This window comes from Molossus molossus, unplaced genomic scaffold (assembly GCF_014108415.1).
Source record: "Molossus molossus isolate mMolMol1 unplaced genomic scaffold, mMolMol1.p scaffold_m16_p_22, whole genome shotgun sequence".
Classification (NCBI taxonomy): Eukaryota; Metazoa; Chordata; class Mammalia; order Chiroptera; family Molossidae; genus Molossus; species Molossus molossus.
In genome coordinates this window covers 11,273,300-11,286,470 of record NW_023425358.1, presented here as the reverse complement: position 1 = coordinate 11,286,470, position 13,171 = coordinate 11,273,300, and positions in this window count along the sequence as shown.

Below are 13,171 nucleotides of genomic sequence, written 5' to 3'. Positions count from 1 at the left end.
GGCCACAACCTTCATACGTGACTGTTCCAAGAAAACTGATGTGTCACCAGGCGGCTGGGACGTGAAGACAAAGGTCCCCCCCTCCGGGATCTTACAACTGGTGAGGGCAGAGAGGGCACAGAGAACGTGAGAAATCGTGACGTGAGCACTCCGGGCCCACGGGGGGTGGCTGGGAAGGGGTGGGCAGAGGGGCTACTCCTTCCTGTGGGGAGTGGTCAGTGCGGGCTGTGTTGCGGAGGAGAGGTTGGGGAAAGAGGGCAGAAGCGAAGCATGGTCTGTCCACTCCCGCTTCCCCTGGGGGCGGACAGCGGACCGTGAGCGAGCGTGGGCGGGGCCGGCAAGGAAGCCACCCTGGAACTCCAGTGACACAGCACGTGGCTCAGACGGGGCAGGTGGCGATGCAGAGGACACGCAGTGGCTGGGGCAGGGTATAGCTTAAAAGTAAAGCCAAAAGGATGTGTCGACAAGCTGGACGTGGTCATGGGAGAGAGAGCTGAGCAGAACTGTGAAGACCTGGGTGGGCTTCAGACCCGGGAGGCAGGCAGCAGGGTTGCAGTGAGGCGGGCTGGGGAGGAGACCAGGCGCCCAAGGGGTCACCTGAATCCCTAGGTGTCTGGTGAGCTTCACATGTGTGTCTGGAGTCAGAGGAACTTTGGGCTCGAGTCATACAGGTGGAGTTGCCAGCTCCCAGATGCTTTGTAAAACCATGACTGTCTGAGTTCACCGAGGAGGAGAGAGAATAAGAAAGACAGAGCCGGGGACCCTCCCCAGTGAGGAGGTGGAGGGGAGGTGGGAGCCACAGCAGGGCTGAGCAGGACCAGAGAACAGCAGCTGGTGGCCCAGGGGGGACAGCAGAGCAAGGAGGGCGAGGGGACTGTCCCACACCGCTGCAGTGGGAGACCCAAACCAGAACTGAGAACAACCATTTCTATCGCAGACTGATCTGAAGGGGTGTCCCAAGGCCTCATTCCCCCGGTTTCTTGCTCTGGAAGGAGCCTCCCCGGCCTGACATTCCCGCCTGCAGCACCAGCCAGGGCTGAACTAGAGGCGGAGGTGACACCAGCGACCGGCGGTGTGTGTCCGAGTCCACACCGGCCTTGACCAGACTCACGTGCACACGGCAAGTGGGGCGAAGGGGGTCAGTAGCTGGCGGAGCGCGAGGAGCTGAGAGTAGAGACAGCTCTCAACACTTACACTTGCTGAAAATCGTCACGATTTCTGTCTGATCCCTAAGCCCTTCTCAGCCCAGATGTGGGGAGCCAAGGGCAGCCAGACACAGAGGAAGGCCCTGCTTCTGCATCAAGATGGCAATCTCTGTGGTTAGGGGCGAGGACAGAGTCCAGGGGTGCCTCCTTTGCAGGCTCTGAACCCCCCCATCACCCCCCCGTCCCCCGCTCCATGTCTTTATGCAGAGGAAGGCCGTGGGGCTGGGCTGCAGAGAGCAAGGCAAAGCCCTGGTCTGCCTGCTGCTAAGTGATTCTACAAGACAAGCAGAGGGATCCAGACAGCCGTCTAAGAGCATCCAGATGCTGGGCACAGCGCTAGTTCCTGTGCTGGGACAGGCTTCCATGTGGCCCTGGCTCCTGGGGGGAGCGGCCCGTCTGCAAGCCCCTCTCCACAGCTCAGACCCAGGCCCCCCAGGCAGGGGAGGGGACCATGTCTATAACCCTATCTCCCCAGTCCAGGCTGCATCTTCTCTGCACCCCTCAAAGTCATGGATCCAGGCTCTGTCCAACCCGCAGACGCAAATGTCAGGTGTTTGCTACGTGCTCGATAATTGCAACGAGGCGCATGCATCCGGCATCGTGCCAGGTGCTTTAGACACTCCGGTAGAGTCAGTGCTCACACGCAATCGATGAAGCACTTACTATTCTGTCTCTATTAGACAAATAAGAAAACGAGGCTCAGAAAAATGAAGTCGTTTTCCGAAGGTTGCACAGCTACATGGCCACGCTGTGGTTCACATCCAGCCCATGTGACTTCCTGGGCTGGCCAACCTAGAGGGCCACTGAGCCGCCTTGACGATCCGGGGAGCGAGGCCCGAAGCGCTGACGCCTGCGTGTTCCCCTCCTGAAGGACTGTACATCGGGAAGAAGGGGAGGAACAGAGCCCGGTTCCACATCCAAAGGACACAGTCCAGGCGTTCCTGGGTCCTGCCATCCCTGCGTGCTCCCTTCTCCAGAAAGGAAAAAGTAAGTTGCCCAGTCCCTTCTCCTGCGAGTTTACAGAGCAAAGAAGCCCAGGACAAAAGCGGGGAGATGAAGTGACGGGCATAGAAATGAAGCCGGTCAACCTGACCCACATCAACAAGGCAATGACGGAAACAAGCTCTTTCCACGGGCCCGGGGAGAAGGTGAGCTGCCCCGGAGAGAGGCCCTCCTTCCGGTCCTGTGACCACTTGTCATCCTGCAGGACAGGTGGGACTGAAACGCCAGGAGGTGAGGAAGGAACCGGAGGAAAGGGTGCAGCGACGGTGAGTGAGGAGAGACAGAGACCCAGAAGATGGAAGGACTGGCCGCAATGACTTAAGGTCTCTTTGGACCCTCCGAGTCTGTGAGATTCGGTGATTTGGGGGGTAGGACAGGACTTGGACTTCAGGGCTTTTTTTTGGTGGGGGAGGGACAAGTGAATAAAAGAAGAAAGCTTCTAGGTTTTCAAACCTGTTGATAGATCAAAGTCAAAGACAGACAAGGGCCCGCAGAGCGAGAACCTGGAAAGCAGAAAGCAGGGATGTGAATCATGAGTGTATCGGAGACGAGTTAGGAAAGAAAAGGCACTGAAGACAATAGGCAGTGCGGCGGACCTGGGAAGCAAGGTGACTCTGATCGCCTAACCTCACTCCTGTCCTTGACCTTCAGCTCCAAAGAAGGGGTAACACAGCTCCCTACGCAGGACCCTGTTTGTTCCCTCCTCCCCCAAAATCCATATGTAATCTGGGGTTTGCTGACTTCTGGGGAGGTCTGAGCCCCCCGCCCTGTGAGGAAAGAACGGATGGCGGGCACTCGGAGCACTGTGGCCTGGCCGACCCTCTGCAGGTCTCTCTCAGAGGTCCCAGCTCTGTCCCTCCAGCTCCCGGCTGCTGGGGTGACTGCTTCTCCCCTTCCGAGGTCCAGCTCTGCCTCCACATCCATCCCAGCCTCTTCCACACTAGTGAGCTGGGGACAGAAAGGGAACTGCCCTGAGGAGGGGCAGGCGGGTCTGGCAGACGCAGGTCGTGTGTTCGTTCATCTGCCACCCTCCAATCCGAGCCGGGCCGGGGGCGTGGGGAGAGGGGGGGCGTGGGATGGATAAGGGGCTTTGCGGTGGATACCAGGGCGTGGAGAATGCAAGTCAGAGACCCGTTTTGTACTGAAAGGGGTGAAAGAAAATGCAGTGGGGCAGGGATGTCTTCTCCACACTGACCATTGGCTCAAGGGGCAGTGAAGAGTGACCCGCCCCGCAGTGCATGGGGGAAGCCGAGCCCTGTACTCACCAGCCCCTGACTCCCACGTCAAATCCTAAGCACAGTTTTGTAGTTGTGCAACAAATCTGCTCCGCCCTGGGCCAGATAGTGTGTGTATTTGGTCCTAGGACCAGAGCAGAAAGGAATATAGATGAGGTCCCGGTGCCCATGGGCCACTGGGGGAAGCGTGTAAACAGGGAGCTCACAGCACAGTTGCAGTTGTGCTCAGAGCTATGAACGAACGGCCCCGGGCTTCGGACTGATCAGGGAAGGTGTCCCCGGGGAAGTGCTTTTTTGTGTTTCACTGGGAAGCATGAGGAGGAGTAACCCAAAGACAGTGGAAAGCAGAGTCGCGTGCAAAGGCCCTGGTTGGAAGTCGCCTGGCCAAGACAGACCAGGGTGCCGCAAAGGAGACTGTGCCTGGAGTAGCTGAGGATGGGGGAGGGGAAAGGCTGGGGGCATCAACACTCTTTTTATTATCATTAATTAATTAATTTATTTTTGTTACAGATGTTTCTCCTTTTCCCCCACTGATTCCCCCCTCCCCCTCCCTCCCCGCCCTGTCCCCAGCTTTGTTGTCCATGTCCATTGGTCATGCACACATGCATATCAGTTCTGTGGTTTATCTCTCCCCCACCGCCCCTTCTTCTGGGGATTGTCAGTCTGTACCCCACTTCCACGTCTCTGGGACTACTACCCCATTCCTCAGACTGTTATGTTCATTATATTCCACAAATAAGTGCGATCATGTGAAACGTATCTTTGCTGGAGCCCAGGCCCTGGATGTGGAAAGTAGCTGAGAGCAATACGTAGGAAGGTGGAGGCCTGCACCCCCCGACAGACGTGGGTCAGGGACAAGGCGAGTCGGCCTGAGCCTTCAGAGAGGCAGCAGCAGAGAGCGGAGCTCTGTGGAGCGGAGGCCCCGGGCCCCAGCCAGGGGCTGGGGGCAGCGTGTGTGAATCAGGATGGGCCAGGCTCTGGGCCCGTGTCGGGTTAACCTGTGTGTCAGCAATACTAAGCTGTGCGCCACGGACACGAGAGCGTGCGAGGACTCGGAGGAACGGCGGGCCAAAACAACCAGGGGAGACCTGGAGAAGACAGCAGAGGAGGTGGGAGTAGAAAACCAAAGGGCGAGCAAGATGGAAGGGTTAGACCAGAGTGAGGGGAAGAGCCCGGCCGTGTGCCTCAGTGGGTCGATCGTTGCCCCCTGGACTGAGGTCCCGGTTTGATTCCGGTCAGGGCACATGCCAGGGTTGCAGGGTCCATCCCCAGTCGGGGGCGTGCAGGAGGCAGCTGATGGATGTTTCTCTCACATCGATGTTTCTATTTCTCTCCCTTCCTCTCTAAAAAATCAATAAAAATTAAGAAAAAAAAAGAAGAGTGAGGAGAAGAGCGAGATTGAAGGAGGTCCGCAGCCCGACGGGGAAGGAAGCCCGACAGGGGAGACTGAGGGTCGGAGCAATGGGTCCAGGACGGCCTCTTGAATTCTGGTCTGAAGGGTTTGAAAGGTGAGCGTCAGAACAATGTGGGCGGAAAGAGAAGTCTGGTCAGACAGTGATGTGCGGCAGAGAAGGGGAAGAGAGAAAAGCTAGTGACAGGCCACAGCAACAGAGGCCCAAACAGGACAGGGCCATGAGGCCCCGAGGTGGGCTGACACACGCCTGTCTCCGAGGCCTTTCCAAGGCAGCGGCCAGATCTCGGGTATGTGGGTTTCATGGTCCTCGGTGCACCCCTGGATCTGGAGTCTGAATGACGGAGAGATGGTTGCAAAACCAAAAGAAGGGAGAGGGGGGGAAGGGGGACAGATGGGGGCGGGGCACACTGAACTGGGGACATTTCAAATTTTAGCAAAAACAGTTTCAACCTCAGTCAACGGTTGCCAAACGTTTTGTAAGCGGCAAACAAAGATGGAGAAAGGACCTAACACATAAAATAGAGTGAAAGGGAGACACACTGGTTTAAAACTGGACCCGTCGTGAGCCAGCCTCGACACCCTAGATCCCAGCCCTCGGGCCGAGAGCTCCTGAGAATTATGGGGAAACCCCCTGCACAGCGCGGAAGACACTGGCCAAGCTCCGTGAGAGCCGAGAGTCAGAGGGGAGGAGTCGGGTCCTCTGCTCTTAACCCACAGCAGGCATTTCCAACACCGCGGAGCTGGGGAGACATCCTCCTTTAGAGACGAGAGCACAGCAGTGACCGTCAGTCCACCGCCCAGTGTCACTGAAGACTTAGCTTCAGGTGTGTGTGCAGTAGCCCTGTCTTCCTCCTCTCCTTCCCCCAGCTCCACGGGCACCCCTCCATCCCTGTGCTCTGGGCTCTCCCGAAAGCTCCCCACCACCTCCATCCTGTGCGCCAGGGCCTTTTTGGTCACGATGTATTTTCAGCCCTCTGCCATCCTGAGATGTGAACCCTATTCCTGAGCCATGGTTTTGCAAGGAAGCAGGAGCAGACGGCTCCTTCGACATATCTGATCACTGATGAAGTTCCAGCCAGGCCTGCGGGGAGACAGCTCCTCTGCCCGTTCCTCTTCTGCAGGGGACCCCCAGCTCCCCTCTCAGTCAGACAAGCAGCTGCCTGCTGGCCCCAGGGGAGCACCCTGAGCTAAACACACTGGATCCGCGTGGCGTCCCCCACAGGCTCCTCCCGGTGGAAAGGGACCTCACGGCTGGGCGGCTGACAGCGGAGAAGAAGCCTGGCCAGAGAAATAGCCGGCTGAGCTCCATCTTGACGAGCCTCCACTCTGAGTGCAGGGACTGGACTCCAGGGCCGTCGATAGCTTCTCAGGTCTACTGCAAAGTGTTTTCAGAGCCCTGCTCTGTGCGGAGCGCCAGACTGGGTTCCAGTTTCACCCCTACACGAGCCGTCTCACTAGGTTCCAGTGTTCTCTCTGGTGAACACTGCCGTCGGCAACGCAGCATCCGGCCCTCGGAGACACGTTATCCGCACGGAGAGGCTGACCCGCAAAAGGGTTAACACGGCCTTATGGCCAACAGTCAGACTGAAAGCCATTTTAGGGTCCCCCAGTCCCAGGGATTGCTGCATCCCCACCCCGCCTCTCAGACCTCCCCAGCTCCACATCACCCATCCTTCCTGCAGAGAAAGAGCAACCCAGTCTCGTCAGCGTGTCCACCGGCCAGGGACTCAGGCTGCCCGTGTGCAGTTAGTTAGGAGCCCACAGTGATTAGAGATTGGTTAGCCTTTGACCTCTGGACAACACAGGGGTCGTGTTTGGCTGGCAGTGGGGAACACAGCCTAGGTCAGGGACAAGCAGTGAGCCGTCTAAGCACATACCACACCCTGCTGCCAGCACCCCGAAGGGGAGAGAATAGGATTGTGTTTGGGTGTCACTGTTTTACCCAACTCTGTGACCCAAACTACAAAAGGTAAATTCTAGTCAATGTGGTCGCTCAGTGTTGAGCCTGACAGATTTATCAATCACGAGATAACAGCATTGAACCTTGGGACTGAGCTTCCTCCTTGCTATTTCCTTTTACATTCTCCTCTCCCCCCTCCCCCCCCCTCTCTCCCTCTCTCTCCCCCCCCTCTCCCTCTCTCTCTCTTTCCCCCACTCTCTCTCCTTCTCTCTCTTTTCCTCTCTCCCATTCCTTCTCTATCCTCCTCCCCACATCCTCTCTTCCCCGAACCCAGCACACACGTGTATCTTTGGCTGAACTACAGTGTTGCCACTTGCCTTTAGATGTTTTGGGATTCTGACGGAAACTACGAAATGACGTGTAAGTCATTAAGTGATGCGCAAGTCACACGGCTGGGGTGAGAGGTGGGAAAGTAGCCAGTCCTGAATCAGACCCAGAGACTAGTTCCTTCCAGATGGACACAAGCAATCCCAGGGGTGTTGCTCCAAGAGGCCCTGGTCGGCTGGGGCCCAGCTGACCCCTGTAGGACATCCGTCACGCGGTAAAACCGCGAGGCCAGTTTCCCAGGCCGGGGCTGCGGGGTCTCGGAGCATGAGAGCCTGTGCACTTCCTTGCCCGCGTGGGCCCGTCTTGCGTGGGATGAGATTTGTCTCTTAAACCACGACTTCGCAAATGTCCCAGGACAAAGCTGTAAACGTCCTCGACTTCTCCCACAGAAGGAGCCATGGGACACAGCGGGCCACCCTCCTTCCGGCCACAAAGTGTTTCAGAGCCGGAGGGGCGCAGCGCCGGCCACAGGCGTGGTTCCAGGAAGGCCACACTGGGAGCAGCAGGGCCAGGGTGGGGCTGACCAGGTGGCAGCGAGGAGCTGGCGGAGCAAGTCTGCGCCCAGGGTGCCTCTGGGGGAGCCCAGCGACAGGAAGCACAGACCCTGGGAGCAGCCCTGAAGGGAGCCCGGAGAGAAGCCCTCCCACAGCACCCTCTCTGGGATCCCTTGGGTCTCGGTTTAAACTCTGCCCTCCCCTCCCCAGCAATCGGCTTCGGCTGTGGGGTGCTTTTCATGCTATAACTTTTCCGCAGCTGATAATCAGCCGAGGGAAGGACGCAGGTGGCAGGGACGTCCGTCCCGTCCATGCCAGAGCGAGGGAACACTGGCTCACTGATGCCCTCCTTAGAACGACAGGCTTCTTTTCACAAAGGAATTCGGATTCAGAAGAGGGAGACAGAGCAGAATGATAGAGGTGGGAGCTGAGAGGAGGGGAGAGAGGGGCCCAGATGGCAGATGCAGAGGGGAGACCCGAGGGAGGGTCTGGGCCGCCTGGCGGCCTGAGAGTGGGGTCAGCTGGGACCTCGCTCTCCTGCCTCGGAGAAGTGTTCCCATCCTGATGAAACACAGTCCGACGTGCTGCAGGGTCGCTCCTGGTCACACTCCCCTTCTCCTGCCTTGGTCGCCAGCCTCGCCATCCCTTTGTCTGTGTCTTGATCTACCTCAAAGTAACCCGAACAGCTTAGGGTGAAGCTAAAAGCATTCCTCCTAAGAAACAAAACTGGTGTTTCTACCTGTATTTCACTCCTGATGATGACACAGGTGAATATGTCACCTCGGTCCCGAGGCGTGGGATCAACAAGGTCAGATAAAACCACCGTGGAGTCAGCATCTGAGCTGGGCCTTTATTCCGACCACCACGGACAACCGCCCACCTGCAGAACCACGTGCTCTGCAATCCACGGGGCCTTTCCTCCACCCACCACTGTCTTGTCTCCCAGAGGCCACCCCGAAGCTGCAGGCTGACCCCAAAGGTGAGGGCATCAAGGGCAACTACAAGTCTGGAAGTGGACAGAGGAGCACGGCCAGCCCTCGAGAGACCCAGCCTGCCAGGTTTAACCCGACTTTCTGAACGCTAACATCTAAACCCCCGTGTGGGGGCTGATTCACAGGGCCCCGGTGACTGCCTGCTTTTGAAGAAAAGAGGTGGGTAAGAGGCTCGGGGACATTCTGGGCACCAGTCAGCTCTGACAGTCCTCTTCTGACTTCAGCATGACTGGGGCTGATCCAAGGCAAGGGAATTGCTCCCAATTGAGTTTTACCCCCAGGCGGGCCATGTGCTTAGGAGCGAGGAGGATGCCAACGCAGGGGAGGCTCCGGGGGCCTGAAGAGGTGGGCACAGGCCTTCGGGGAACTCACAGGTGACAGCTTCAGTCATGAAAGAGGCAAGCCGTGCTGAAAGAGTGGGCTGAGAATCAGACACACGCTGGGCTCATCCCATCACAGGAAAAGACCTAACGGGTGGGGTGGCTTCCGGGCAGCTGCCACGGGACTGATGGGCACTGTCAGGTCAGCAGACGACAGCCCGCACAGGATGTTCTGGGCAACAGCCCGCATCAAGTCGCCAGTCCCAAATCGTCCACAGCAGAATGCAGCGTTAGCCATGGGGCCGCCGGATGGGCCCGCTGCATCTGCGGTGGCCGGGCGCATCCCCCGCCGGGCAAGGGGTTGTGCTGGCCCGTGCAGAGGAAACATCGCGCGCCCTCTGTCTGTCCTGCTAGCTCCCTACCTTGCCTCGTTTCTCTGAATGACAGCAACTGTCACCACCTGACATGTCCGCTTGTTGGTTTCCCCCACCTCGGCCCTGAGACATAGCAAAGCATGCAATAAGTAGTGGTTAGCAGAGTGAGTCCCGTGCAATGTTTTTTTAATGCCTTCTCGGCCTAAGGTTCTTAGAACGGGGCCTGTGCCTTCCGAGGCTGTGCCCCTCCCAGGCCCGGTGCACCCTAGGCGCTCTAATAAACACGCACGACTGCTTCCAACTCTGGAAGGAAGGTGGGGGACAAAGAACACGAGACTAGAGGGCAGGAGACCCCGCAACGGGTTCTGCGGAGTAGTACCAAGAACACACACAGCCCGGGACCCTCGGCAGGGTCCTCCTGCAGCGCCCCCTGCCTGCGGCTCCGCTGCTCCAGATTGCTCCGCGTATCTGCCACATTCCCTTCCCCGCCTAACGCCCCTGTTCCTCTAACACTCTAGTAGCTTTCCCTCGCCACACTCAGTGTTACCAGATCTCCACGTTGTCTCTGCATTTCTACACCAAAATCTGCCCAGCCACCCAGACCAATTGCAGCCAACTGCCCCAGGGAGGATCCTTTGACCAGGAAAATACAATCGGTTTGGAGTAGGATAGGAAATACCAGTGGGGCACTGCAGAAGTCCTCAAGATGTCACTTTGGGAATGCCTGACAATCGCAGACAATTTACTATGAGCCTGCTGCCCTTAGCAACCATCCTGAGGACAGCATCCCATCTCACACCCAAGCACAGAGCCAGAAAGTTGGAGAGCCCACAGTGAGGGGGGGGGGGTGCGACCTGGGCCCAGGTCCTTGCAGCCCCACCTCCAGGTTTTCACACAGGGAGTCACTGCAGTTGCTAAGGGGCAGTCCCAAAAAGCCTTGCTTTGGGGGCAGAGAGACCTGAGCATGAATTAAACCATCTGCTAACAGTGTAACCTTGAAAAAGTAATGTAAACGTAGTCCCAGTCTATCCCGTGTGAAAACGAGAAGACGTCATGGGAGGCACAAGGCAGTGTGATATTTAAGTGAGATCGCAAATGTAAGGAGCCCGGCAGGTCTCTAGGCATTGCAGACGTTTGATCATGCAGAAATTAGCATGTAAACCTTTTACTGTTGTGGTAGAACGCCAGGTACCCTATGAGACTCAGCAGAGATTTCAAAGGTAATATTATTAGCTACCAAAAAAGAACAGGAAGGACCCAGCTGGTGTGGCTCAGTGGCTGAGCGTCAACCCATGCACCAAGAGGTCGCCAGTTCGATTCCCAGTTAGAGCACATGTCCAAGTTGTGGGCCCGATCCCCAACAGGAGGCATGCAGGAGACGGCCTATCAATGTTCTCTCTCATCGATGTTTCTCTCTCTCTCTCTCTAATCAATAAAGAAAAAAAATGTTTTTAAAAAGGAGTAAGAGGTGAACAGGAGGACAAAGAAGAAGAATAAGATAAAAAAGAGTGAAGAGGAGTCGGCAGTCTACTTGGACTGAAATGAGAGTGACTGTGGCAGGCCAGCAGCCACTGGGTGGACGGGAGAGCTGTGAGCACCGACGTCCCAGGAAGAGCACCCACGAGGACGGAGGGACTCTGTCTGCGCGCAAGGCCTCCCCCAGTAGCATGTGAAATAGGTCTTTGTGGACAAGGAGGAGAAGTGGACATTCACCCAGGAAGGGAAACGGCACCTTAGGCCGAAGGAATCACACCCGCCATGACGGCAAGGTGACAGGCCTGGTGTCCGGCTGGCCTGCACCATGGAGTGCACGGGGGTGGGGGGGTGAGAAACGAGCCCGGTGGGCCGTGTCATGAGGGCTCAGTGTGCCTGTCTGAGCAGTGGGACTTCATCTGAGTCCTCAGAGGTTCCAGCAGCGGGAATGACCAGATTTGCTTTGAAAGATGGCCCAGGTGGCTGGGGGTGGGGGCGGGGGTCACGGGGAGGAAAGGTTGCAGCAGGGAGTTAGTAGCCCCTCCAGGTGGGAACATCAAATAGGTGGATGGCCCCCCACGACAAAGGAGAAAAATCTTCAAAGCAACCATGAACTCCAGGGTCACAAAATCTAAAATGGGAGTGGGGTTTCTGAACATGGTCCATTTCTCCTGCTCTGTTGTTACCATAGGCCTATCTCTGCTTCCCAGCTGCCTTCTAATCCCAAAGATAAAGGTGAGTAATCCAAAGGAAAGGGCCCCCAAACCAAAGGGAATATTTATTTTAAGCAGATTGACGTCTGTAGGAAGGGGAGAGAAAAAAAAACAAAAAACAACCACCACCAGGGCCTGAATGGGGGACCATGACATTCAGAGCCCGGCCATTGTGTAAAGAGAAAAATTCCTCAAGATGGTGTTTGTCCAAGAAATCAGACAGCTTACGGTCCTTGAGTCAAAACACTCAAGGACTGGAAGCCAGAGTTTCCTGGGCTGAGCCCAGTTGCTAAATAAAATGAAAGGGAAAAGAGCAATTAGATACCATGAATTGTTGTGAAGCGGGTGGGGTTGGTTGCCAAGGCTTTAATTCAGCTGAGGCAACAGAAGGAGCCACAGAAGAGTGGGGTGTGCCAGCCCCACCCCCACACAGGCTGCCTCTCCCACCCCAACCGCTGCTGCTGCTGCTGCTGCTGCTGCTGCTGCTGCTGTTGCTGCTGCTGCTGCTGCTGGGACCTGGGGATGCTGGTCCATAAGGTCAGACTGATTAGTTCCTGCTCATCCCGCGATCAGAGAAAACCTGCCTCTCTAGCTAATTTTACTAAGTCTTCGCTGGTATCCTGCGGAGCAAGGAGCAGTTCTCGGTCCTCCCCTTTCATTGAAAATGTTGGGGGAGGGGCTTTAACGCCCCTGGGGGATGGGATTAACAAAACAAGCCACCAGGTGGGAACAGTGGGAAGGAAAAGCAGAGAAGAGACAAATGATGGGGAGGTTGCCCTTAACCCCCGGGAAACTGTTCCCCTTCTTCCACTTCCCCCAACTCCTGCACCCCACAATGAGCCTGAAGCCAGGGTCCTATGCAGACTGGAAGTGACCAACTCAGGGCTGAGCTCTTATCAGGACCACCCCGCTGAGCACTGAGGGAAGAAACAGGGACAGTGATGAGGAAGGAGTGCCGCTTGACGCTGCAATGTCTCCTCTGTGCTCCGAGTCACCAAATGTGACCTGCTTGCAGTAAGTTAGGGGCCAGCTGTCTCCTGCCTGGGAAAAAATACACCAGGCTACCTCTGGCTGGGCTGGATGTGTTTGGCTTGCCCAGTGACCCTGGGCACTGCTCAGATGTCTCCCACATGGTCACCCCTCCGCGGCCACCAGCGGGGCACGCTGTCTGAATCAGGGTTCCTAATGGAAAGCCGAGGCAGTTGCCTCTGGAAGATTCTCCAGTCTGTCAGTCCTGAAATCGCGTGGGTCGAGAGCCTGAAAAGACTCCCAAGCTGAACCGACTGTAAGTTTAACTCAGCGTCCAACACAACGACAGACTCAGAAAGAGGTGTGAAATTTCCCCTTAACGACGAGGACCAAAGACACGTCACACAAACGAAAGAGGAAAAGCCCAGCCAAAGCTTGTAAACTGTTAACTACACCTCTGTGTATTTCAGAAAAGATGGGTTAGATTTTTGTTGCTTAAAACCCTCTTTAAGGAAAGCTCCATTTCCACGCCTGCCCCTTCTGAGAAGAGAGAGAGGGTTTCCTGGAGCTGAGTCTGATGGCTCAGCCATCCCGAGGCGTGTTCAATGGTCACCCACGCAATGTGGCAGAAAACAGCCCGCCCTGCCAGCCCACACCAGTGCCATCCAGGTGCTGCTGCGGTGCAGAGCACCA